General features: G+C 40.8%; 13 non-coding genes across 13 annotated transcripts; all 13 read left to right on the top strand.

Moving 5' to 3' along the window:
* Nucleotides 1–3046: 3046 nt before the first annotated feature.
* TRNAR-UCG (transfer RNA arginine (anticodon UCG)) lies at nt 3047–3119 on the top strand. The gene has a single exon. It is a non-coding gene; the product is annotated as a tRNA-Arg (tRNA).
* Nucleotides 3120–3914: 795 nt separating this feature from the next.
* Nucleotides 3915–3987, top strand: TRNAW-CCA (transfer RNA tryptophan (anticodon CCA)). Its single transcript has one exon. It is a non-coding gene; the product is annotated as a tRNA-Trp (tRNA).
* A 1515-nt stretch (nt 3988–5502) lies between these two features.
* On the top strand, nt 5503–5575 carry TRNAR-CCU (transfer RNA arginine (anticodon CCU)). Its single transcript has one exon. It is a non-coding gene; the product is annotated as a tRNA-Arg (tRNA).
* A 647-nt stretch (nt 5576–6222) lies between these two features.
* TRNAR-UCG (transfer RNA arginine (anticodon UCG)) lies at nt 6223–6295 on the top strand. Its single transcript has one exon. It is a non-coding gene; the product is annotated as a tRNA-Arg (tRNA).
* A 795-nt stretch (nt 6296–7090) lies between these two features.
* TRNAR-CCU (transfer RNA arginine (anticodon CCU)) lies at nt 7091–7163 on the top strand. Its single transcript has one exon. It is a non-coding gene; the product is annotated as a tRNA-Arg (tRNA).
* Nucleotides 7164–10986: 3823 nt separating this feature from the next.
* TRNAR-UCG (transfer RNA arginine (anticodon UCG)) lies at nt 10987–11059 on the top strand. Its single transcript has one exon. It is a non-coding gene; the product is annotated as a tRNA-Arg (tRNA).
* A 796-nt stretch (nt 11060–11855) lies between these two features.
* On the top strand, nt 11856–11928 carry TRNAW-CCA (transfer RNA tryptophan (anticodon CCA)). The gene has a single exon. It is a non-coding gene; the product is annotated as a tRNA-Trp (tRNA).
* A 647-nt stretch (nt 11929–12575) lies between these two features.
* On the top strand, nt 12576–12648 carry TRNAR-UCG (transfer RNA arginine (anticodon UCG)). Its single transcript has one exon. It is a non-coding gene; the product is annotated as a tRNA-Arg (tRNA).
* Nucleotides 12649–14163: 1515 nt separating this feature from the next.
* TRNAR-UCG (transfer RNA arginine (anticodon UCG)) lies at nt 14164–14236 on the top strand. The gene has a single exon. It is a non-coding gene; the product is annotated as a tRNA-Arg (tRNA).
* Nucleotides 14237–15031: 795 nt separating this feature from the next.
* Nucleotides 15032–15104, top strand: TRNAW-CCA (transfer RNA tryptophan (anticodon CCA)). Its single transcript has one exon. It is a non-coding gene; the product is annotated as a tRNA-Trp (tRNA).
* Nucleotides 15105–23617: 8513 nt separating this feature from the next.
* On the top strand, nt 23618–23690 carry TRNAR-CCU (transfer RNA arginine (anticodon CCU)). The gene has a single exon. It is a non-coding gene; the product is annotated as a tRNA-Arg (tRNA).
* Nucleotides 23691–24337: 647 nt separating this feature from the next.
* On the top strand, nt 24338–24410 carry TRNAR-UCG (transfer RNA arginine (anticodon UCG)). Its single transcript has one exon. It is a non-coding gene; the product is annotated as a tRNA-Arg (tRNA).
* Nucleotides 24411–25205: 795 nt separating this feature from the next.
* On the top strand, nt 25206–25278 carry TRNAR-CCU (transfer RNA arginine (anticodon CCU)). The gene has a single exon. It is a non-coding gene; the product is annotated as a tRNA-Arg (tRNA).
* The last annotated feature ends 2222 nt before the right edge of the window (nt 25279–27500 follow it).

The following is a 27500-nucleotide window of genomic DNA, read 5'->3' as shown; positions in this document are numbered from 1 at the left end:
CAATACTCTTGTAGTCCTCACTTTCTCATTACTAATCATTAATAAAGTGGAGTACATACTGTAAACTCATTCAGGTTGCATCTTCAGTCTAACTACTTGTGCATTTTAGTGGCATTAAAAAGTGCTTCTATGCCGATGCACTGAATATGTAATAGGTTTGCAGAATTTTGACGTGACAGAATGGGTTTTTAGCTTAAGTGTGTGTAGAAGAACTGCAAGGTGTGTGCCTATGTGTGCATAGAGTGGTACATGTGTAAAATCTGTATGATTTGGGCAGTTAAAGTGCTGATTTTGCCTCCGAGTAAGAAAAGTACTACACAAAATGTATAAAGGATCGGCACATTGGCTGCCTTTGCTGATGCCCCCATTGCCTAATTTGTAGTGCAATGGTTAAGTTGCAGAGTGTGGTTGAACTTGGTTAGGAGACTTAGTGCCTCTTTCCGTGTCCTACTGATGATAAGGATGGCTTGATACCATTTTCTAAGCCCAGTATATTGAGAAAAGAAGTAAGTGAAGAAGAAGTGTGGAGTCGAAAGTGGTTCTCCAATTTCTCTCCACTTGCTAAAATTGCAAAGTCTCCATTATAGCATAGAAGAGAGCGTTAAAGTCGGGGATGGAAGAGGATGAAAATGGGAAGTTTACTTATAGAGAGAAGTGAGAAATGCCCTGTGTGCACACACCGGTGTCTGACCATAGAATACATTTAAATAATGCCTCTAGACAAAACTATGCATGTGTGCCTCAGTGGCCTAATGGATAAGGCACTGGCCTCCTAAGCCAGGGATTGTGGGTTTGAGTCCCATCTGAGGTGATAACAAAAATCCTCCCTCTTTCTTTTCCAGAAAATTAGGTAGATTTATTACATGCTTCCTCTCAGAAGTTTATGAGGGATTAGGTACTTTGAAACTGTCCCGTTTTACTTGTGTACACTTCACAGTCATGTTAGTGTTCTGAAACTGCAAAGTAGATTTTTAAATGCCTATTTTTGTGAGATGCATTTTCGACCGGCCAGAACATATTCCTTTGGAAAAAATGATATGAATTGGATTGGTGTGAATCTTGTTTCTAGAGGTGGTGACAGGCTTTCAGCTACTTGAATAGGTCAACCCAGGATTCATAAAACTTATACAACCTATGTGAGTGTGAAAAATTAGCATATGCAGGAAGGAGCAATATGTACTATTTTCAAAACAGTTTCACTCCACGTCTGGAAACGTCCAGAGCTATGTAGAGCATACAAATGAGCTTTAAACTCATGAGGAAAGAGGTTTGTATGGAAAAAGGAAAACAAAAGCATATCATACTCATAAAATTCTCAATATATAGATTCCAAAAAAGTGCTTCCAGCGAAAAGAGCTGAAAGAACACTATGGGATGTAAACCTGAATACCTTTCAATAATATGTTCTCCATCCATGCATACCACCTACATGATAAAAATCATCTCAAATGGACGGATAACCGCGTGGCCTAATGGATAAGGAGTCTGACTTCGGATCAGAAGATTGAGGGTTCGAGTCCCTTCGTGGTCGTTTTTGGCCAATGGTCACACAATCTGCTTTACATTCAGAGTGGAAAAAGTCTTTTCCAATACTCTTGTAGTCCTCACTTTCTCATTACTAATCATTAATAAAGTGGAGTACATACTGTAAACTCATTCAGGTTGCATCTTCAGTCTAACTACTTGTGCATTTTAGTGGCATTAAAAAGTGCTTCTATGCCGATGCACTGAATATGTAATAGGTTTGCAGAATTTTGACGTGACAGAATGGGATTTTAGCTTAAGTGTGTGTAGAAGAACTGCAAGGTGTGTGCCTATGTGTGCATAGAGTGGTACATGTGTAAAATCTGTATGATTTGGGCAGTTAAAGTGCTGATTTTGCCTCCGAGTAAGAAAAGTACTACACAAAATGTATGAAGGATCGGCACATTGGCTGCCTTTGCTGATGCCCCCGTTGCCTAATTTGTAGTGCAATGGTTAAGTTGCAGAGTGTGGTTGAACTTGGTTAGGAGACTTAGTGCCTCTTTCCGTGTCCTACTGATGATAAGGATGGCTTGATACCATTTTCTAAGCCCAGTATATTGAGAAAAGAAGTAAGTGAAGAAGAAGTGTGGAGTCGAAAGTGGTTCTCCAATTTCTCTCCACTTGCTAAAATTGCAAAGTCTCCATTATAGCATAGAAGAGAGCGTTAAAGTCGGGGATGGAAGAGGATGAAAATGGGAAGTTTACTTATAGAGAGAAGTGAGAAATGCCCTGTGTGCACACACCGGTGTCTGACCATAGAATACATTTAAATAAAGCCTCTAGAAACGAGCTATGCATGTGTGCCTCAGTGGCCTAATGGATAAGGCACTGGCCTCCTAAGCCAGGGATTGTGGGTTTGAGTCCCATCTGAGGTGATAACAAAAATCCTGCCTCTTTCTTTTCCAGAAAATTAGGTAGATTTATTACATGCTTCCTCTCGGAAGTTTATGAGGGATTAGGTACTTTGAAACTGTCCCCTTTTACTTGTGTACACTTCACAGTCATGTTAGTGTTCTGAAACTACAAAGTAGATTTTTAAATGCCTATTTTTGTGAGATGCATTTTCGACCGGCCAGAACATATTCCTTTGGAAAAAATGATTTGAATTGGATTGGTGTGAATCTTGTTTCTAGAGGTGGTGACAGGCTTTCAGTTACTTGAATAGGTCAAGCGAGGATTCATAAAACTTATACAACCTATGTGAGTGTGAAAAATTAGCATATGCAGGAAGGAGCAATTTGTACTACTTTCAAAACAGTTTCACTCCACGTCTGGAAACGTCCAGATCTATGTAGAGCATACAAATGAGCTTTAAACTCATGAGGAAAGAGGTTTGTATGCAAAAAGGAAAACAAAAGCATATTGTACTCATAAAATTCTCAATATATAGATTCCAAAAAAGTGCTTCCAGCGAAAAGAGCTGAAAGAACACTATGGGATGTAAACCTGAATACCTTTCAATAATATGTTCTCCATCCATGCATACCACCTACATGATAAAAATCATCTCAGGTGAACGGATGACCGCGTGGCCTAATGGATAAGGCGTCTGACTTCGGATCAGAAGATTGAGGGTTCGAGTCCCTTCGTGGTCGTTTTTGGCCAATGGTCACACAATCTGCTTTACATTCAGAGTGGAAAAAGTATTTTCCAATACTCTTGTAGTCCTCACTTTCTCATTACTAATCATTAATAAAGTGGAGTACATACTGTAAACTCATTCAGGTTGCATCTTCAGTCTAACTACTTGTGCATTTTAGTGGCATTAAAAAGTGCTTCTATGCCGACGCACTGAATATGTAATAGGTTTGCAGAATGTTGACGTGACAGAATGGGTTTTTAGCTTAAGTGTGTGTAGAAGAACTGCAAGGTGTGTGCCTATGTGTGCATAGAGTGGTACATGTGTAAAATCTGTATGATTTGGGCAGTTAAAGTGCTGATTTTGCCTCCGAGTAAGAAAAGTACTACACAAAATGTATAAAGGATCGGCACATTGGCTGCCTTTGCTGATGCCCCCGTTGCCTAATTTGTAGTGCAATGGTTAAGTTGCAGAGTGTGGTTGAACATGGTTAGGAGACTTAGTGCCTCTTTCCGTGTCCTACTGATGATAAGGATGGCTTGATACCATTTTCTAAGCCCAGTATATTGAGAAAAGAAGTAAGTGAAGAAGAAGTGTGGAGTCGAAAGTGGTTCTCCAATTTCTCTCCACTTGCTAAAATTGCAAAGTCTCCATTATAGCATAGAAGAGAGCGTTAAAGTCGGGGATGGAAGAGGATGAAAATGGGAAGTTTACTTATAGAGAGAAGTGAGAAATGCCCTGTGTGCACACACCGGTGTCTGACCATAGAATACATTTAAATAATGCCTCTAAAAAAGAGCTATGCATGTGTGTCTCAGTGGCCTAATGGATAAGGCACTGGCCTCCAAAGCCAGGGATTGTGGGTTCGAGTCCCATCTGAGGTGATAACAAAAATCCTCCCTCTTTCTTTTCCAGAAAATTAGGTAGATTTATTACATGCTTCCTCTCGGAAGTTTATGAGGGATTAGGTACTTTGAAACTGTCCCATTTTACTTGTGTACACTTCACAGTCATGTTAGTGTTCTGAAACTGCAAAGTAGATTTTTAAATGCCTATTTTTGTGAGATGCATTTTCGACCGGCCAGAACATATTCTTTTGGAAAAAATGATTTAAATTGGATTGGTGTGAATCTTGTTTCTAGAGGTGGTGACAGGCTTTCAGCTACTTGAATAGGTCAAGCCAGGATTCATAAAACTTATACAAACTATGTGAGTGTGAAAAATTAGCATATGCAGGAAGGAGCAATTTGTACTACTTTCAAAACAGTTTCACTCCACGTCTGGAAACGTCCAGAGCTATGTAGAGCATACAAATGAGCTTTAAACTCATGAGGAAAGAGGTTTGTATGCAAAAAGGAAAACAAAAGCATATCGTACTCATAAAATTCTCAATATATAGATTCCAAAAAAGTGCTTCCAGCGAAAAGAGCTGAAAGAACACTATGGGATGTAAACCTGAATACCTTTCAATAATATGTTCTCCATCCATGCATACCACCTACATGATAAAAATCATCTCAGGTGAACGGATGACCGCGTGGCCTAATGGATAAGGCGTCTGACTTTGGATCAGAAGATTGAGGGTTCGAGGCCCTTCGTGGTCGTTTTTGGCCAATGGTCACACAATCTGCTTTACATTCAGAGTGGAAAAAGTATTTTCCAATACTCTTGTAGTCCTCACTTTCTCAGTACTAAACATTAATAAAGTGGACTACATACTGTAAACTCATTCAGGTTGCATCTTCAGTCTAACTACTTGTGCATTTTAGTGGCATTAAAAAGTGCTTCTATGCCGATGCACTGAATATGTAATAGGTTTGCAGAATTTTGACGTGACAGAATGGGTTTTTAGCTTAAGTGTGTGTAGAAGAACTGCAAGGTGTGTGCCTATGTGTGCATAGAGTGCTACATGTGTAAAATCTGTATGATTTGGGCAGTTAAAGTGCTGATTTTGCCTCCGAGTAAGAAAAGTACTACACAAAATGTATAAAGGATCGGCACATTGGCTGCCTTTGCTGATGCCCCCATTGCCTAATTTGTAGTGCAATGGTTAAGTTGCAGAGTGTGGTTGAACTTGGTTAGGAGACTTAGTGCCTCTTTCCGTGTCCTACTGATGATAAGGATGGCTTGATACCATTTTCTAAGCCCAGTATATTGAGAAAAGAAGTAAGTGAAGAAGAAGTGTGGAGTCGAAAGTGGTTCTCCAATTTCTCTCCACTTGCTAAAATTGCAAAGTCTCCATTATAGCATAGAAGAGAGCGTTAAAGTCGGGGATGGAAGAGGATGAAAATGGGAAGTTTACTTATAGAGAGAAGTGAGAAATGCCCTGTGTGCACACACCGGTGTCTGACCATAGAATACATTTAAATAATGCCTCTAGAAAAGAGCTATGCATGTGTGCCTCAGTGGCCTAATGGATAAGGCACTGGCCTCCTAAGCCAGGGATTGTGGGTTCGAGTCCCATCTGAGGTGATAACAAAAATCCTCCCTCTTTCTTTTCCAGAAAATTAGGTAGATTTATTACATGCTTCCTCTCGGAAGTTTATGAGGGATTAGGTACTTTGAAACTGTCCCATTTTACTTGTGTACACTTCACAGTCATGTTAGTGTTCTGAAACTGCAAAGTAGATTTTTAAATGCCTATTTTTGTGAGATGCATTTTCGACCGGCCAGAATATATTCTTTTGGAAAAAATGATTTGAATTGGATTGGTGTGAATCTTGTTTCTAGAGGTGGTGACAGGCTTTCAGATACTTGAATAGGTCAAGCCAGGATTCATAAAACTTATACAACCTATGTGAGTGTGAAAAATTAGCATATGCAGGAAGGAGCAATTTGTACTACTTTCAAAACAGTTTCACTCCACGTCTGGAAACGTCCAGAGCTATGTAGAGCATACAAATGAGCTTTAAACTCATGAGGAAAGAGGTTTGTATGCAAAAAGGAAAACAAAAGCATATCGTACTCATAAAATTCTCAATATATAGATTCCAAAAAAGTGCTTCCAGCGAAAAGAGCTGAAAGAACACTATGGGATGTAAAACTGAATACCTTTCAATAATATGTTCTCCATCCATGCATACCACCTACATGATAAAAATCATCTCAGGTGAACGGATGACCGCGTGGCCTAATGGATAAGGCGTCTGACTTCGGATCAGGAGATTGAGGGTTCGAGTCCCTTCGTGGTCGTTTTTGGCCAATGGTCACACAATCTGCTTTACATTCAGAGTGGAAAAAGTCTTTTCCAATACTCTTGTAGTCCTCACTTTCTCATTACTAATCATTAATGAAGTGGAGTACATACTGTAAACTCATTCAGGTTGCATCTTCAGTCTAACTACTTGTGCATTTTAGTGGCATTAAAAAGTGCTTCTATGCCGACGCACTGAATATGTAATAGGTTTGCAGAATTTTGACGTGACAGAATGGGTTTTTAGCTTAAGTGTGTGTAGAAGAACTGCAAGGTGTGTGCCTATGTGTGCATAGAGTAGTACATGTGTAAAATCTGTATGATTTGGGCAGTTAAAGTGCTGATTTTGCCTCCGAGTAAGAAAAGTACTACACAAAATGTATAAAGGATCGGCACATTGGCTGCCTTTGCTGATGCCCCCATTGCCTAATTTGTAGTGCAATGGTTAAGTTGCAGAGTGTGGTTGAACTTGGTTAGGAGACTTAGTGCCTCTTTCCGTGTCCTACTGATGATAAGGATGGCTTGATACCATTTTCTAAGCCCTATATATTGAGAAAAGAAGTAAGTGAAGAAGAAGTGTGGAGTCGAAAGTGGTTCTCCAATTTCTCTCCACTTGCTAAAATTGCAAAGTCTCCATTATAGCATAGAAGAGAGCGTTAAAGTCGGGGATGGAAGAGGATGAAAATGGGAAGTTTACTTATAGAGAGAAGTGAGAAATGCCCTGTGTGCACACACCGGTGTCTGACCATAGAACACATTTAAATAATGCCTCTAGAAAAGAGCTATGCATGTGTGCCTCAGTGGCCTAATGGATAAGGCACTGGCCTCCTAAGCCAGGGATAGTGGGTTCGAGTCCCATCTGAGGTGATAACAAAAATCCTCCTCTCTTACTTTTTGAGAAAATTAGGTAGATTTATTACATGCTTCCTCTCAGAAGTTTATGAGGGATTAGGTACTTTGAAACTGTCCCGTTTTACTTGTGTACACTTCACAGTCATGTTAGTGTTCTGAAACTGCAAAGTAGATTTTTAAATGCCTATTTTTGTGAGATGCATTTTCGACCGGCCAGAACATATTCCTTTGATAAAAATTATATGAATTGGAATGGTGTGAATCTTGTTTCTAGAGGTGGTGACAGGCTTTCAGCTACTTGAATAGGTCAAGCCAGGATTCATAAAACTTATACAACCTATGTGAGTGTGAAAAATTAGCATATGCAGGAAGGAGCAATTTGTACTACTTTCAAAACAGTTTCACTCCACGTCTGGAAACGTCCAGAGCTATGTAGAGCATACAAATGAGCTTTAAACTCATGAGGAAAGAGGTTTGTATGCAAAAAGGAAAACAAAAGCATATCGTACTCATAAAATTCTCAATATATAGATTCCAAAAAAGTGCTTCCAGCGAAAAGAGCTGAAAGAACACTATGGGATGTAAACCTGAATACCTTTCAATAATATGTTCTCCATCCATGCATACCACCTACATGATAAAAATCATCTCAGGTGAACGGATGACCGCGTGGCCTAATGGATAAGGCTTCTGACTTCGGATCAGAAGATTGAGGGTTCGAGTCCCTTCATGGTCGTTTTTGGCCAATGGTCACACAATCTGCTTTACATTCAGAGTGGAAAAAGTATTTTCCAATACTCTTGTAGTCCTCACTTTCTCATTACTAATCATTAATAAAGTGGAGTACATACTGTAAACTCATTCAGGTTGCATCTTCAGTCTAACTACTTGTGCATTTTAGTGGCATTAAAAAGTGCTTCTATGCCGATGCACTGAATATGTAATAGGTTTGCAGAATTTTGACGTGACAGAATAGGTTTTTAGCTTAAGTGTGTGTAGAAGAACTGCAAGGTGTGTGCCTATGTGTGCATAGAGTGGTACATGTGTAAAATCTGTATGATTTGGGCAGTTAAAGTGCTGATTTTGCCTCCGAGTAAGAAAAGTACTACACAAAATGTATAAAGGATCGGCACATTGGCTGCCTTTGCTGATGCCCCCATTGCCTAATTTGTAGTGCAATGGTTAAGTTGCAGAGTGTGGTTGAACTTGGTTAGGAGACTTAGTGCCTCTTTCCGTGTCCTACTGATGATAAGGATGGCTTGATACCATTTTCTAAGCCCAGTATATTGAGAAAAGAAGTAAGTGAAGAAGAAGTGTGGAGTCGAAAGTGGTTCTCCAATTTCTCTCCACTTGCTAAAATTGCAAAGTCTCCATTATAGCATAGAAGAGAGCGTTAAAGTCGGGGATGGAAGAGGATGAAAATGGGAAGTTTACTTATAGAGAGAAGTGAGAAATGCCCTGTGTGCACACACCGGTGTCTGACCATAGAATACATTTAAATAATGCCTCTAGACAAAACTATGCATGTGTGCCTCAGTGGCCTAATGGATAAGGCACTGGCCTCCTAAACCAGGGATTGTGGGTTTGAGTCCCATCTGAGGTGATAACAAAAATCCTCCCTCTTTCTTTTCCAGAAAATTAGGTAGATTTATTACATGCTTCCTTTCAGAAGTTTATGAGGGATTAGGTACTTTGAAACTGTCCCGTTTTACTTGTGTACACTTCACAGTCATGTTAGTGTTCTGAAACTGCAAAGTAGATTTTTAAATGCCTATTTTTGTGAGATGCATTTTCGACCGGCCAGAACATATTCCTTTGGAAAAAATGATATGAATTGGATTGGTGTGAATCTTGTTTCTAGAGGTGGTGACAGGCTTTCAGCTACTTGAATAGGTCAAGCCAGGATTCATAAAACTTATACAACCTATGTGAGTGTGAAAAATTAGCATATGCAGGAAGGAGCAATTTGTACTATTTTCAAAACAGTTTCACTCCACGTCTGGAAACGTCCAGAGCTATGTAGAGCATACAAATGAGCTTTAAACTCATGAGGAAAGAGGTTTGTATGGAAAAAGGAAAACAAAAGCATATCATACTCATAAAATTCTCAATATATAGATTCCAAAAAAGTGCTTCCAGCGAAAAGAGCTGAAAGAACACTATGGGATGTAAACCTGAATACCTTTCAATAATATGTTCTCCATCCATGCATACCACCTACATGATAAAAATCATCTCAAATGGACGGATAACCGCGTGGCCTAATGGATAAGGCGTCTGACTTCGGATCAGAAGATTGAGGGTTCGAGTCCCTTCGTGGTCGTTTTTGGCCAATGGTCACACAATCTGCTTTACATTCAGAGTGGAAAAAGTATTTTCCAATACTCTTGTAGTCCTCACTTTCTCATTACTAATCATTAATAAAGTGGAGTACATACTGTAAACTCATTCAGGTTGCATCTTCAGTCTAACTACTTGTGCATTTTAGTGGCATTAAAAAGTGCTTCTATGCCGACGCACTGAATATGTAATAGGTTTGCAGAATTTTGACGTGACAGAATGGGTTTTTAGCTTAAGTGTGTGTAGAAGAACTGCAAGGTGTGTGCCTATGTGTGCATAGAGTGGTACATGTGTAAAATCTGTATGATTTGGGCAGTTAAAGTGCTGATTTTGCCTCCGAGTAAGAAAAGTACTACACAAAATGTATGAAGGATCGGCACATTGGCTGCCTTTGCTGATGCCCCCGTTGCCTAATTTGTAGTGCAATGGTTAAGTTGCAGAGTGTGGTTGAACTTGGTTAGGAGACTTAGTGCCTCTTTCCGTGTCCTACTGATGATAAGGATGGCTTGATACCATTTTCTAAGCCCAGTATATTGAGAAAAGAAGTAAGTGAAGAAGAAGTGTGGAGTCGAAAGTGGTTCTCCAATTTCTCTCCACTTGCTAAAATTGCAAAGTCTCCATTATAGCATAGAAGAGAGCGTTAAAGTCGGGGATGGAAGAGGATGAAAATGGGAAGTTTACTTATAGAGAGAAGTGAGAAATGCCCTGTGTGCACACACCGGTGTCTGACCATAGAATACATTTAAATAAAGCCTCTAGAAACGAGCTATGCATGTGTGCCTCAGTGGCCTAATGGATAAGGCACTGGCCTCCTAAGCCAGGGATTGTGGGTTTGAGTCCCATCTGAGGTGATAACAAAAATCCTGCCTCTTTCTTTTCCAGAAAATTAGGTAGATTTATTACATGCTTCCTCTCGGAAGTTTATGAGGGATTACGTACTTTGAAACTGTCCCCTTTTACTTGTGTAAACTTCACAGTCATGTTAGTGTTCTGAAACTACAAAGTAGATTTTTAAATGCCTATTTTTGTGAGATGCATTTTCGACCGGCCAGAACATATTCCTTTGGAAAAAATGATTTGAATTGGATTGGTGTGAATCTTGTTTCTAGAGGTGGTGACAGGCTTTCAGTTACTTGAATAGGTCAAGCCAGGATTCATAAAACTTATACAACCTATGTGAGTGTGAAAAATTAGCATATGCAGGAAGGAGCAATTTGTACTACTTTCAAAACAGTTTCACTCCACGTCTGGAAACGTCCAGATCTATGTAGAGCATACAAATGAGCTTTAAACTCATGAGGAAAGAGGTTTGTATGCAAAAAGGAAAACAAAAGCATATTGTACTCATAAAATTCTCAATATATAGATTCCAAAAAAGTGCTTCCAGCGAAAAGAGCTGAAAGAACACTATGGGATGTAAACCTGAATACCTTTCAATAATATGTTCTCCATCCATGCATACCACCTACATGATAAAAATCATCTCAGGTGAACGGATGACCGCGTGGCCTAATGGATAAGGCGTCTGACTTCGGATCAGAAGATTGAGGGTTCGAGTCCCTTCGTGGTCGTTTTTGGCCAATGGTCACACAATCTGCTTTACATTCAGAGTGGTAAAAAGTATTTTCCAATACTCTTGTAGTCCTCACTTTCTCATTACTAATCATTAATAAAGTGGAGTACATACTGTAAACTCATTCAGGTTGCATCTTCAGTCTAACTACTTGTGCATTTTAGTGGCATTAAAAAGTGCTTCTATGCCGACGCACTGAATATGTAATAGGTTTGCAGAATTTTGACGTGACAGAATGGGTTTTTAGCTTAAGTGTGTGTAGAAGAACTGCAAGGTGTGTGCCTATGTGTGCATAGAGTGGTACATGTGTAAAATCTGTATGATTTGGGCAGTTAAAGTGCTGATTTTGCCTCCGAGTAAGAAAAGTACTACACAAAATGTATAAAGGATCGGCACATTGGCTGCCTTTGCTAATGCCCCCGTTGCCTAATTTGTAGTGCAATGGTTAAGTTGCAGAGTGTGGTTGAACTTGGTTAGGAGACTTAGTGCCTCTTTCCGTGTCCTACTGATGATAAGGATGGCTTGATACCATTTTCTAAGCCCAGTATATTGAGAAAAGAAGTAAGTGAAGAAGAAGTGTGGAGTCGAAAGTGGTTCTCCAATTTCTCTCCACTTGCTAAAATTGCAAAGTCTCCATTATAGCATAGAAGAGAGCGTTAAAGTCGGGGATGGAAGAGGATGAAAATGGGAAGTTTACTTATAGAGAGAAGTGAGAAATGCCCTGTGTGCACACACCGGTGTCTGACCATAGAATACATTTAAATAATGCCTCTAAAAAAGAGATATGCATGTGTGTCTCAGTGGCCTAATGGATAAGGCACTGGCCTCCAAAGCCAGGGATTGTGGGTTCGAGTCCCATCTGAGGTGATAACAAAAATCCTCCCTCTTTCTTTTCCAGAAAATTAGGTATATTTATTACATGCTTCCTCTCGGAAGTTTATGAGGGATTAGGTACTTTGAAACTGTCCCATTTTACTTGTGTACACTTCACAGTCATGTTAGTGTTCTGAAACTGCAAAGTAGATTTTTAAATGCCTATTTTTGTGAGATGCATTTTCGACCGGCCAGAACATATTCTTTTGGAAAAAATGATTTGAATTGGATTGGTGTGAATCTTGTTTCTAGAGGTGGTGACAGGCTTTCAGCTACTTGAATAGGTCAAGCCAGGATTCATAAAACTTATACAACCTATGTGAGTGTGAAAAATTAGCATATGCAGGAAGGAGCAATTTGTACTACTTTCAAAACAGTTTCACTCCACGTCTGGAAACGTCCAGAGCTATGTAGAGCATACAAATGAGCTTTAAACTCATGAGGAAAGAGGTTTGTATGCAAAAAGGAAAACAAAAGCATATCGTACTCATAAAATTCTCAATATATAGATTCCAAAAAAGTGCTTCCAGCGAAAAGAGCTGAAAGAACACTATGGGATGTAAACCTGAATACCTTTCAATAATATGTTCTCCATCCATGCATACCAACTACATGATAAAAATCATCTCAGGTGAACGGATGACCGCGTGGCCTAATGGATAAGGCGTCTGACTTCGGATCAGGAGATTGAGGGTTCGAGTCCCTTCGTGGTCGTTTTTGGCCAATGGTCACACAATCTGCTTTACATTCAGAGTGGAAAAAGTATTTTCCAATACTCTTGTAGTCCTCACTTTCTCATTACTAATCATTAATAAAGTGGATTACATACTGTAAACTCATTCAGGTTGCATCTTCAGTCTAACTACTTGTGCATTTTAGTGGGATTAAAAAGTGCTTCTATGCCGACGCACTGAATATGTAATAGGTTTGCAGAATTTTGACGTGACAGAATGGGTTTTTAGCTTAAGTGTGTGTAGAAGAACTGCAAGGTGTGTGCCTATGTGTGCATAGAGTAGTACATGTGTAAAATCTGTATGATTTGGGCAGTTAAAGTGCTGATTTTGCCTCCGAGTAAGAAAAGTACTACACAAAATGTATAAAGGATCGGCACATTGGCTGCCTTTGCTGATGCCCCCATTGCCTAATTTGTAGTGCAATGGTTAAGTTGCAGAGTGTGGTTGAACTTGGTTAGGAGACTTAGTGCCTCTTTCCGTGTCCTACTGATGATAAGGATGGCTTGATACCATTTTCTAAGCCCAATATATTGAGAAAAGAAGTAAGTGAAGAAGAAGTGTGGAGTCGAAAGTGGTTCTCCAATTTCTCTCCACTTGCTAAAATTGCAAAGTCTCCATTATAGCATAGAAGAGAGCGTTAAAGTCGGGGATGGAAGAGGACGAAAATGGGAAGTTTACTTATAGAGAGAAGTGAGAAATGCCCTGTGTGCACACACCGGTGTCTGACCATAGAATACATTTAAATAATGCCTCTAGAAAAGAGCTATGCATGTGTGCCTCAGTGGCCTAATGGATAAGGCACTGGCCTCCTAAGCCAGGGATTGTGGCTTCGAGTCCCATCTGAGGTGATAACAAAAATCCTGCCTCTTTCTTTTCCAGAAAATTAGGTAGATTTATTACATGCTTCCTCTCAGAAGTTTATGAGGGATTAGGTACTTTGAAACTGTCCCGTTTTACTTGTGTACACTTCACAGTCATGTTAGTGTTCTGAAACTGCAAAGTAGATTTTTAAATGCCTATTTTTGTGAGATGCATTTTCGACCGGCCAGAACATATTCTTTTGGAAAAAATGATTTAAATTGGATTGGTGTGAATCTTGTTTCTAGAGGTGGTGACAGGCTTTCAGCTACTTGAATAGGTCAAGCCAGGATTCATAAAACTTATACAAACTATGTGAGTGTGAAAAATTAGCATATGCGGGAAGGTGCAATTTGTACTACTTTCAAAACAGTTTCAATCCACGTCTGGAAACGTCCAGAGCTATGTAGAGCATACAAATGAGCTTTAAACTCATGAGGAAAGAGGTTTGTATGCAAAAAGGAAAACAAAAGCATATCGTACTCATAAAATTCTCAATATATAGATTCCAAAAAAGTGCTTCCAGCGAAAAGAGCTGAAAGAACACTATGGGATGTAAACCTGAATACCTTTCAATAATATGTTCTCCATCCATGCATACCAACTACATGATAAAAATCATCTCAGGTGAACGGATGACCGCGTGGCCTAATGGATAAGGCGTCTGACTTCGGATCAGGAGATTGAGGGTTCGAGTCCCTTCGTGGTCGTTTTTGGCCAATGGTCCCACAATCTGCTTTACATTCAGAGTGGAAAAAGTATTTTCCAATACTCTTGTAGTCCTCACTTTCTCATTACTAATCATTAATAAAGTGGAGTACATACTGTAAACTCATTCAGGTTGCATCTTCAGTCTAACTACTTGTGCGTTTTAGTGGCATTAAAAAGTGCTTCAATGCCGACGCACTGAATATGTAATAGGTTTGCAGAATTTTGACGTGACAGAATGGGTTTTTAGCTTAAGTGTGTGTAGAAGAACTGCAAGGTGTGTGCCTATGTGTGCATAGAGTGGTACATGTGTAAAATCTGTATGATTTGGGCAGTTAAAGTGCTGATTTTGCCTCCGAGTAAGAAAAGTACTACACAAAATGTATAAAGGATCGGCACATTGGCTGCCTTTGCTGATGCCCCCGTTGCCTAATTTGTAGTGCAATGGTTAAGTTGCATAGTGTGGTTGAACTTGGTTAGGAGACTTAGTGCCTCTTTCCGTGTCCTACTGATGATAAGGATGGCTTGATACCATTTTCTAAGCCCTATATATTGAGAAAAGAAGTAAGTGAAGAAGAAGTGTGGAGTCGAAAGTGGTTCTCCAATTTCTCTCCACTTGCTAAAATTGCAAAGTCTCCATTATAGCATAGAAGAGCGCGTTAAAGTCGGGGATGGAAGAGGATGAAAATGGGAAGTTTACTTATAGAGAGAAGTGAGAAATGCCCTGTGTGCACACACCGGTGTCTGACCATAGAATACATTTAAATAATGCCTCTAAAAAAGAGCTATGCATGTGTGTCTCAGTGGCCTAATGGATAAGGCACTGGCCTCCAAAGCCAGGGATTGTGGGTTCGAGTCCCATCTGAGGTGATAACAAAAATCCTCCCTCTTTCTTTTCCAGAAAATTAGGTAGATTTATTACATGCTTCCTCTCGGAAGTTTATGAGGGATTAGGTACTTTGAAACTGTCCCATTTTACTTGTGTACACTTCACAGTCATGTTAGTGTTCTGAAACTGCAAAGTAGATTTTTAAATGCCTATTTTTGAGAGATGCATTTTCGACCGGCCAGAACATATTCTTTTGGAAAAAATGATTTAAATTGGATTGGTGTGAATCTTGTTTCTAGAGGTGGTGACAGGCTTTCAGCTACTTGAATAGGTCAAGCCAGGATTCATAAAACTTATACAAACTATGTGAGTGTGAAAAATTAGCATATGCAGGAAGGAGCAATTTGTACTACTTTCAAAACAGTTTCAATCCACGTCTGGAAACGTCCAGAGCTATGTAGAGCATACAAATGAGCTTTAAACTCATGAGGAAAGAGGTTTGTATGCAAAAAGGAAAACAAAAGCATATCGTACTCATAAAATTCTCAATATATAGATTCCAAAAAAGTGCTTCCAGCGAAAAGAGCTGAAAGAACACTATGGGATGTAAACCTGAATACCTTTCAATAATATGTTCTCCATCCATGCATACCACCTACATGATAAAAATCATCTCAGGTGAACGGATGACCGCGTGGCCTAATAGATAAGGCAGGTACCAAAGGGGAGGGATCAGGGGGGCGTTTTCCGCTCACAAAGAGTGAGTGGGAGGTCCAAACTGGTAAGGTGCCCCGACAATGAAGTTTTTAAAAAGAAGGCTACCAGTAGTTCCTCAGGGAGAGGAAAGAAGTGGAGATGAATCGGTGAATTAGCCTAGAAGGACTACATGTATACTATGTGTAAAGTGGGTAATCCTTTTGTTGGATTTTAATGCCCTCACACACCCTTTCAGGTGTCATGCTTCATCATCTGGGCTGCTCCTCGTCGGGCCGGCGGTGCAATGCCTAACGGGCTCCCTAAAAAGGGGCACTTTATCGGAGTTCTTTTAATCCAACAGCCGTCAGGTGAAGTGCGGGTGTGTGGGCCTGATTATTGTAGATACAAAAAGTGAGTTAAAACAGGGTCGAAAGTACCAGTGTGGAAAATCAATTTATTTTAATGGTCTCCTTCCCTGATTAAAAAGGTGTATGTAGCACTAGGTAGAGTGTAATGTCTCTAGTTGTAGTGCATGGGATTGGTGGTCAACATGTTTCTCGCAGTGAGCTCGTGCGCTCGCGATTCGTCAGGACCTATCAAGATATCTACAATGGTAACAGGGGACTATCTATAGTATAGTGGTCTCCTAGTCATAGTCGGTTATGTGAACAAAAAACTTATTCCTAAAATACCTGTTGAGGTCTCGTGCTACCTGCAGAAAAAACAGTACATTAAGTTGGTCAATGTAGAGACATATAGCCACAGGTATCGGGAATTATAAATCAAACAAAAAGGCTTACAAGGTGATTCATCTCCAACATAGTTAAAAATGTAACAGTGGTGACTGCTGGTGCTCGAGCGTCAACAACTGCTCCTAAAAAGTGGTGTACCAACAAGGTGATTGGTACACCACTTTTTAGGAGCAGTTGTTGACGCTCGAGCACCAGCAGTCACCACTGTTACATTTTTAACTATGTTGGAGATGAATCACCTTGTAAGCCTTTTTGTTTGATTTATAATTCCTGATACCTGTGGCTATATGTCTCTACATTGACCAACTTAATGTACTGTTTTTTCTGCAGGTAGCACCAGACCTCAACAGGTATTTTAGGAATAAGTTTTTTGTTCACATAACCGACTATGACTAGGAGACCACTATACTATAGATAGTCCCCTGTTACCATTGTAGATATCTTGATAGGTCCTGACGAATCGCGAGCGCACGAGCTCACTGCGAGAAACATGTTGACCACCAATCCCATGCACTACAACTAGAGACATTACACTCTACCTAGTGCTACATACACCTTTTTAATCAGGGAAGGAGACCATTAAAATAAATTGATTTTCCACACTGGTACTTTCGACCCTGTTTTAACTCACTTTTTGTATCTACAATAATCAGGCCCACACACCCGCACTTCACCTGACGGCTGTTGGATTAAAAGAACTCCGATAAAGTGCCCCTTTTTAGGGAGCCCGTTAGGCATTGCACCGCCGGCCCGACGAGGAGCAGCCCAGATGATGAAGCATGACACCTGAAAGGGTGTGTGAGGGCATTAAAATCCAACAAAAGGATTACCCACTTTACACATAGTATACATGTAGTCCTTCTAGGCTAATTCACCGATTCATCTCCACTTCTTTCCTCTCCCTGAGGAACTACTGGTAGCCTTCTTTTTAAAAACTTCATTGTCGGGGCACCTTACCAGTTTGGACCTCCCACTCACTCTTTGTGAGCGGAAAACGCCCCCCTGATCCCTCCCCTTTGGTACCTACGTTCTGCACGCTTAAACCCCCGTGGGATCCTCTTATTGGTGGGTGAGATTTGTTCTATCCCCCAACTTACCTGAATTTTTTCCTTTCCCTTTGGGAAAGCAGTACGGTTACCCATATTGTAACGGTTTTTACACCCCATCCTCTCATCCAACCCTTCCATCCATGGAGGGACAGGGCTTGAGTTATGGGGATGATCAAGCAGCAGAAATCCTCCGGACCCCGTCCATTCTGGGTCTCGACCAAGAACTGGCCACTGGCAGCCAATCAGCTGAATGGCAATCACTCTCGGATATGAAAAGAGAATGGGTACGCATCACATTACATGGTGCCCTTATGACAGAGTACTTCAGGGCCAATATATCTCCAAATGGCCTTGTAGTGAAGAACTTTCCAAGAATTTTCTGGGAAGATGGGCAATTCAAAGTTGAATGGTCTCAGATATCGTGGAAGTGCACCAGGGACCTTCTCATTCTGATAGTCAACACTGCAAAGAGATTGGCAGACGAGTTACTTACACGCATTCAGGCGATGGAAAGTAATCTCAAACAGAACAATCCCGGCTCCCAGTATAAAACAAAACTAACTGAGATCAACAATGAGATAGCTGAACATAGAGAATACTTGACGAAACAGAAAGTAACAAAGCTCCAGAAAGATATCAAACGCTTTGATAAGGAAAAAGTCTACCCTTACCTTAAAGCAGATTATGTCCCGCCCAATACCAATTACTCATCAGACATTGATTCGGATTCCTCAAGGAGAGGATCCTCTACCAACAGTGACTCTAGCAATGAGAATATGAGACCTAACCAGGCTAGAGGAAAGAAAGGGAGACGTGGATACAACTACTTTCCACCAACACCCTATCAGGGACCAGCTTTCTGGCAATACCCTATGTACCCACAGAGCCCCCCTCAATTTGGCCCTCAAGGTTTACCTCAATTTGCACCTCAGGGTTTGATCCAGCCCTCACCTTTTTTAGGCAGAGGTTGGGGCAGAGGGCGAGGGCGAAGAGGAGGGGCCCCACAAGAGAAAAGAGTACAATGGGAGGAACCACCACAACGGGGAGTGGAAACCAGGAGCCACACCAGGAAACAAACTTAGTTGTCAATTTGTCTTCAAGGCAATTGACAGCCGTAGAGGACAACGTCCTACAGAAAGGACTAGGATTTGTCCCCACCCCCAGGGTTGACCCTTTCAACCAGACTTGCGAATTACACCAATTCTTCCGCAAGATCCGGTTGCGATTTTTCTTTGAGGGCAAAGACGACATATCAGACGATGACTCAGGTTTACGTAACCCTTCCACCTTCACTCCCCATTCAGGGATGATACCAAATGAAGTACTCACCTATGAACAGGCAGTACTTAAGGATATTAAATCCATTCCTACACAGAAGCAATTCAATAACCTCAGCAGAGCAGAGAGGCTTGCTATTACAACGTTAGCGGACGATCGGTCTATTACCATCAAACAGGCTGATAAAGGTGGGGCCACTGTTATAATGGCAACCACTGATTACGACAACGAGTGTCTGCGTCAATTGGGCAACAGAAAGTACTATACACCGATCCCGAACAACCCCACTCAACGTCTAAAAACTACCATTACTGGTTTGGTTGACTCCGCAGAAAGCAATGGCTGGTTAAGGGAGAAGGAGGCTTCCTTCTTAATCCAAAAAGAACCAAGGACCCCCTATTTCTATGTTCTACCAAAGATTCACAAGGGGGTCACACCAGTACCTGGACGCCCCATAGTATCGGGCATTGATTCAATTCTAGAACCGTTGTCTAAGTTCTGCGATCATTTCCTTCAACCATTAGTGAAACGCACGCCTTCTTACATACAGGACACGACAGATGTTCTACGCCTATTGGATCAAACAGAGGACACTCATAACATCAACTTCCTCATCACTCTAGACGTGGAAGCCCTGTATACTAATATTCCACAAAGGGCAACTCTCGAAGTGATCGAGGAGGTACTTGGAGGTGAACCTTGGGAATCACCGACTCCAGTGTCCTTCATCATTGAATGCGCCACCATAGCCCTGACAGAAAATTTCTTCGAGTTTAAAGGCCAATTATACCACCAGACTCAAGGTACTTCCATGGGAAGTACCTTTGCTCCGAGTCTAGCCTGTTTGTATATGGCTTGGTTTGAGGGGTTACACATCTTTTGTGATACGAATCCATACCGTCACAACATTCTACTATGGAGACGATTCATAGATGATATTTTGATTTTTTGGTCTGGAGATTCTGGGAGCTACGAAGCATTCTATACATGGCTCAACCAGTTGAACCCTCACCTCAACTTCACCATCACAGTATCCCCCTCACAAATCGCATTCCTTGACCTAACTATTATGTTGAGCGAGGGTATTCTTTCCACGACTCTTTACAAGAAGAGCACTGATCGCAATAGCCTGCTTCACTTTACCAGTCACCACCCGAGAGCTCTCAAGGAGAACTTGCCCTTCGGGCAGTTTCTAAGATTAAGACGAAACTGTAGCACGATTGATACTTTCAAAAGTGAAGCCGAAATCCTTTCCAATAAATTAAGAGAAAGACAATACCCGCTGAGAAGTATCACCAAGTCCAAAAAACGGGCACGAAATAACAACAGAGAAGCCCTTTTAGAACCCAGAGAGAACACCACAACTGTGTCTGACATCCTTACCTGTGTGACAACCTTCTCACCCAACACCAACCAGGTTGTTAAGGTCCTTAAAAAACACTGGAATATCCTTAATACTGGGCAAATGAATCTCGAACTACCAAGATTTGCATACAGACGCACCAAAAACATTAAAGACTTGGTAATACAAACCAGACCGAGACCCAAAACCAAACCCACACAGAACACACTCTGGCAACTGCCTGCAGTGAAGGGACATTTTCCGTGTGGCATATGCACTGCCTGTACATTTACATCTGTACACAAAACCATCACCCTCAACACTACTTTTACTTGGGAACTGAGGTCACATACTAACTGCAACACCAGTAATTGCATTTATCTCCTTACATGTCCCTGTAATCTGTACTACGTAGGGATGACGACCAGACCAATTAAATTGCGAATCTCTGAACATCGCAGCAATTTTCGGTGTAAAAAACAGAACACCAAAATCAGTGCCCATTTTCTTGAGAAACAACATTCCCCAGACTCTGTCAAATGGCTGGTTCTAGAAACCCACCCTCAATTGTCACAACACAGTCTTTTTAAGAAGGAACAAAGATGGATACACCGTCTGTCTTCTAATGTCACTGGGCTTAATGATGATATTCCCTGGGGAGCCCTTAAGCTATAACTGGTTCACTCTTCTACCTTGTTCTTCTCTTATGTTCTAAATGAATTAACATTTAAGTATGCGTTCCAGTGTATACCAAGGCTCACACTTCCACCCACAACCCTTTGATATATCTTATTAAGGTTTTCTTGGCACCCTGCCTTTACTCTGAATCCAATTGAGACTAAACTTTATTGACACCTCGCCTCCCAAACCAAGATGGCTGACGATACTGTCCTTCTTTGCTTTTTGCAAATAATTCACTCACATTTGAAGAGTTCAACTCATTCGAAGTGTTTTGTCCATTCTGAGAATGCTAAACACTGCGCACGAACATCGTAATTATACATTACCCCAGCCCGCATAAATATAATCCTAGCTACTCGCGCGAGTTGGAATTGCGATCACGTGACCTCGTCACATGACATGACCGGAAGTATTTAACTTCGAGCGAGCGCCCAGGTCACCACCTCCCAGACTCGGTGGCCCGGGTAGGTCAAGTGTCAGAGCGTGAGCGGGGCAGATGTAAGTACCTATACACGGAATCCGTGTTTTCATTCTTTTAAACTAGCAATCACTCCTCCTCTTCCCCGAGCGCTTGTGTTACTCCCGTAATGCAAGCACGAGCTAGTTGCCCTCCCGCTGGCATTAGGCTGTCTGCATCGGTTGACATAACTATGCTCTGGCCGATTCACTATTCCTCATTGTAATTCCCCATATTATGGAGCTCTAGGAGAACTAGTGTCATAGAATTGGGACGCCATTGTTTTACATTCTACAACATCATTACGAGTAGTCAGTCCCAAGTCACATGCATTTTTTCCTGACTCTGACATCATCTCACATCATTTGGGAACGCAGCTTGTTCGTGGGGTTAATCAATCAGCGTATTCGTATTTCTACCAACTTTATAGCGCTAAATGCCCCCATATGTTCCAGCTGTGATTACTGCATTATTTAAGCTCGCTATCACCTTCTAGTTCAGACCTACTTTTAGAGGTCCTTCGCCGCACGCTGAGTCCACCGAGAACTGTTGTGGCCTACAGTCCTACTGATTGGGGTGAGTCCAACGATGTTTCCTGCCGCTTTGATTGTTTTTAAATGTTCCACATAGGTGTTTAGCCACTATAGTTCACCTTGTTGGTACACCACTTTTTAGGAGCAGTTGTTGACGCTCGAGCACCAGCAGTCACCACTGTTACATTTTTAACTATGTTGGAGATGAATCACCTTGTAAGCCTTTTTGTTTGATTTATAATTCCTGATACCTGTGGCTATATGTCTCTACATTGACCAACTTAATGTACTGTTTTTTCTGCAGGTAGCACCAGACCTCAACAGGTATTTTAGGAATAAGTTTTTTGTTCACATAACCGACTATGACTAGGAGACCACTATACTATAGATAGTCCCCTGTTACCATTGTAGATATCTTGATAGGTCCTGACGAATCGCGAGCGCACGAGCTCACTGCGAGAAACATGTTGACCACCAATCCCATGCACTACAACTAGAGACATTACACTCTACCTAGTGCTACATACACCTTTTTAATCAGGGAAGGAGACCATTAAAATAAATTGATTTTCCACACTGGTACTTTCGACCCTGTTTTAACTCACTTTTTGTATCTACAATAATCAGGCCCACACACCCGCACTTCACCTGACGGCTGTTGGATTAAAAGAACTCCGATAAAGTGCCCCTTTTTAGGGAGCCCGTTAGGCATTGCACCGCCGGCCCGACGAGGAGCAGCCCAGATGATGAAGCATGACACCTGAAAGGGTGTGTGAGGGCATTAAAATCCAACAAAAGGATTTCCCACTTTACACATAGTATACATGTAGTCCTTCTAGGCTAATTCACCGATTCATCTCCACTTCTTTCCTCTCCCTGAGGAACTACTGGTAGCCTTCTTTTTAAAAACTAATAGATAAGGCGTCTGACTTTGGATCAGAAGATTGAGGGTTCGAGTCCCTTCGTGGTCGTTTTTGGCCAATGGTCACACAATCTGCTTTACATTCAGAGTGGAAAAAGTATTTTCCAATACTCTTGTAGTCCTCACTTTCTCAGTACTAAACATTAATAAAGTGGACTACATAATGTAAACTCATTCAGGTTGCATCTTCAGTCTAACTACTTGTGCATTTTAGTGGCATTAAAAAGTGCTTCTATGCCGATGCACTGAATATGTAATAGGTTTGCAGAATTTTGACGTGACAGAATGGGTTTTTAGCTTAAGTGTGTGTAGAAGAACTGCAAGGTGTGTGCCTATGTGTGCATAGAGTGGTACATGTGTAAAATCTGTATGATTTGGGCAGTTAAAGTGCTGATTTTGCCTCCGAGTAAGAAAAGTACTACACAAAATGTATAAAGGATCGGCACATTGGCTGCCTTTGCTGATGCCCCCATTGCCTAATTTGTAGTGCAATGGTTAAGTTGCAGAGTGTGGTTGAACTTGGTTAGGAGACTTAGTGCCTCTTTCCGTGTCCTACTGATGATAAGGATGGCTTGATACCATTTTCTAAGCCCAGTATATTGAGAAAAGAAGTAAGTGAAGAAGAAGTGTGGAGTCGAAAGTGGTTCTCCAATTTCTCTCCACTTGCTAAAATTGCAAAGTCTCCATTATAGCATAGAAGAGAGCGTTAAAGTCGGGGATGGAAGAGGATGAAAATGGGAAGTTTACTTATAGAGAGAAGTGAGAAATGCCCTGTGTGCACACACCGGTGTCTGACCATAGAATACATTTAAATAATGCCTCTAGAAAAGAGCTATGCATGTGTTCCTCAGTGGCCTAATGGATAAGGCACTGGCCTCCTAAGCCAGAGATTGTGGGTTCGAGTCCCATCTGAGGTGATAACAAAAATCCTCCCTCTTTCTTTTCCAGAAAATTAGGTAGATTTATTACATGCTTCCTCTCGGAAGTTTATGAGGGATTAGGTACTTTGAAACTGTCCCATTTTACTTGTGTACACTTCACAGTCATGTTAGTGTTCTGAAACTGCAAAGTAGATTTTTAAATGCCTATTTTTGTGAGATGCATTTTCGACCGGCCAGAATATATTCTTTTGGAAAAAATGATTTGAATTGGATTGGTGTGAATCTTGTTTCTAGAGGTGGTGACAGGCTTTCAGATACTTGAATAGGTCAAGCCAGGATTCATAAAACTTATACAACCTATGTGAGTGTGAAAAATTAGCATATGCAGGAAGGAGCAATTTGTACTACTTTCAAAACAGTTTCACTCCACGTCTGGAAACGTCCAGAGCTATGTAGAGCATACAAATGAGCTTTAAACTCATGAGGAAAGAGGTTTGTATGCAAAAAGGAAAACAAAAGCATATCGTACTCATAAAATTCTCAATATATAGATTCCAAAAAAGTGCTTCCAGCTAAAAGAGCTGAAAGAACACTATGGGATGTAAAACTGAATACCTTTCAATAATATGTTCTCCATCCATGCATACCACCTACATGATAAAAATCATCTCAGGTGAACGGATGACCGCGTGGCCTAATGGATAAGGCGTCTGACTTCGGATCAGGAGATTGAGGGTTCGAGTCCCTTCGTGGTCGTTTTTGGCCAATGGTCACACAATCTGCTTTACATTCAGAGTGGAAAAAGTCTTTTCCAATACTCTTGTAGTCCTCACTTTCTCATTACTAATCATTAATGAAGTGGAGTACATACTGTAAACTCATTCCGGTTGCATCTTCAGTCTAACTACTTGTGCATTTTAGTGGCATTAAAAAGTGCTTCTATGCCGACGCACTGAATATGTAATAGGTTTGCAGAATTTTGACATGACAGAATGGGTTTTTAGCTTAAGTGTGTGTAGAAGAACTGCAAGGTGTGTGCCTATGTGTGCATAGAGTAGTACATGTGTAAAATCTGTATGATTTGGGCAGTTAAAGTGCTGATTTTGCCTCCGAGTAAGAAAAGTACTACACAAAATGTATAAAGGATCGGCACATTGGCTGCCTTTGCTGATGCCCCCATTGCCTAATTTGTAGTGCAATGGTTAAGTTGCAGAGTGTGGTTGAACTTGGTTAGGAGACTTAGTGCCTCTTTCCGTGTCCTACTGATGATAAGGATGGCTTGATACCATTTTCTAAGCCCTATATATTGAGAAAAGAAGTAAGTGAAGAAGAAGTGTGGAGTCGAAAGTGGTTCTCCAATTTCTCTCCACTTGCTAAAATTGCAAAGTCTCCATTATAGCATAGAAGAGAGCGTTAAAGTCGGGGATGGAAGAGGATGAAAATGGGAAGTTTACTTATAGAGAGAAGTGAGAAATGCCCTGTGTGCACACACCGGTGTCTGACCATAGAATACATTTAAATAATGCCTCTAGAAAAGAGATATGCATGTGTGCCTCAGTGGCCTAATGGATAAGGCACTGGCCTCCTAAGCCAGGGATAGTGGGTTCAAGTCCCATCTGAGGTGATACCAAAAATCCTCCTCTCTTACTTTTCGAGAAAATTAGGTAGATTTATTACATGCTTCCTCTCAGAAGTTTATGAGGGATTAGGTACTTTGAAACTGTCCCGTTTTACTTGTGTACACTTCACAGTCATGTTAGTGTTCTGAAACTGCAAAGTATATTTTTAAATGCCTATTTTTGTGAGATGCATTTTCGACCGGCCAGAACATATTCCTTTGATAAAAATTATATGAATTGGAATGGTGTGAATCTTGTTTCTAGAGGTGGTGACAGGCTTTCAGCTACTTGAATAGGTCAAGCCAGGATTCATAAAACTTATACAACCTATGTGAGTGTGAAAAATTAGCATATGCAGGAAGGAGCAATTTGTACTACTTTCAAAACAGTTTCACTCCACGTCTGGAAACGTCCAGAGCTATGTAGAGCATACAAATGAGCTTTAAACTCATGAGGAAAGAGGTTTGTATGCAAAAAGGAAAACAAAAGCATATCGTACTCATAAAATTCTCAATATATAGATTCCAAAAAAGTGCTTCTAGCGAAAAGAGCTGAAAGAACACTATGGGATGTAAACCTGAATACCTTTCAATAATATGTACTCCATCCATGCATACCACCTACATGATAAAAATCATCTCAGGTGAACGGATGACCTCGTGGCCTAATGGATAAGGCTTCTGACTTCGGATCAGAAGATTGAGGGTTCGAGTCCCTTCATGGTCGTTTTTGGCCAATGGTCACACAATCTGCTTTACATTCAGAGTGGAAAAAGTATTTTCCAATACTCTTGTAGTCCTCACTTTCTCATTACTAATCATTAATAAAGTGGAGTACATACTGTAAACTCATTCAGGTTGCATCTTCAGTCTAACTACTTGTGCATTTTAGTGGCATTAAAAAGTGCTTCTATGCCAATGCACTGAATATGTAATAGGTTTGCAGAATTTTGACGTGACAGAATGGGTTTTTAGCTTAAGTGTGTGTAGAAGAACTGCAAGGTGTGTGCCTATGTGTGCATAGAGTGGTACATGTGTAAAATCTGTATGATTTGGGCAGTTAAAGTGCTGATTTTGCCTCCGAGTAAGAAAAGTACTACACAAAATGTATAAAGGATCGGCACATTGGCTGCCTTTGCTGATGCCCCCATTGCCTAATTTGTAGTGCAATGGTTAAGTTGCAGAGTGTGGTTGAACTTGGTTAGGAGACTTAGTGCCTCTTTCCGTGTCCTACTGATGATAAGGATGGCTTGATACCATTTTCTAAGCCCAGTATATTGAGAAAAGAAGTAAGTGAAGAAGAAGTGTGGAGTCGAAAGTGGTTCTCCAATTTCTCTCCACTTGCTAAAATTGCAAAGTCTCCATTATAGCATAGAAGAGAGCGTTAAAGTCGGGGATGGAAGAGGATGAAAATGGGAAGTTTACTTATAGAGAGAAGTGAGAAATGCCCTGTGTGCACACACCGGTGTCTGACCATAGAATACATTTAAATAATGCCTCTAGACAAAACTATGCATGTGTGCCTCAGTGGCCTAATGGATAAGGCACTGGCCTCCTAAGCCAGGGATTGTGGGTTTGAGTCCCATCTGAGGTGATAACAAAAATCCTCCCTCTTTCTTTTCCAGAAAATTAGGTAGATTTATTACATGCTTCCTTTCAGAAGTTTATGAGGGATTAGGTACTTTGAAACTGTCCCGTTTTACTTGTGTACACTTCACAGTCATGTTAGTGTTCTGAAACTGCAAAGTAGATTTTTAAATGCCTATTTTTGTGAGATGCATTTTCGACCGGCCAGAACATATTCCTTTGGAAAAAATGATATGAATTGGATTGGTGTGAATCTTGTTTCTAGAGGTGGTGACAGGCTTTCAGCTACTTGAATAGGTCAAGCCAGGATTCATAAAACTTATACAACCTATGTGAGTGTGAAAAATTAGCATATGCAGGAAGGAGCAATTTGTACTATTTTCAAAACAGTTTCACTCCACGTCTGGAAACGTCCAGAGCTATGTAGAGCATACAAATGAGCTTTAAACTCATGAGGAAAGAGGTTTGTATGGAAAAAGGAAAAGAAAAGCATATCATACTCATAAAATTCTCAATATATAGATTCCAAAAAAGTGCTTCCAGCGAAAAGAGCTGAAAGAACACTATGGGATGTAAACCTGAATACCTTTCAATAATATGTTCTCCATCCATGCATACCACCTACATGATAAAAATCATCT

The sequence above is a fragment of the Triturus cristatus genome, chromosome 4_1, assembly GCF_964204655.1.
Source record: "Triturus cristatus chromosome 4_1, aTriCri1.1, whole genome shotgun sequence".
NCBI classification, from domain to species: domain Eukaryota; kingdom Metazoa; phylum Chordata; class Amphibia; order Caudata; family Salamandridae; genus Triturus; species Triturus cristatus.
Note: the sequence above shows the minus strand (reverse complement) of the source record. Positions and strands in the feature narration are given on the sequence as shown.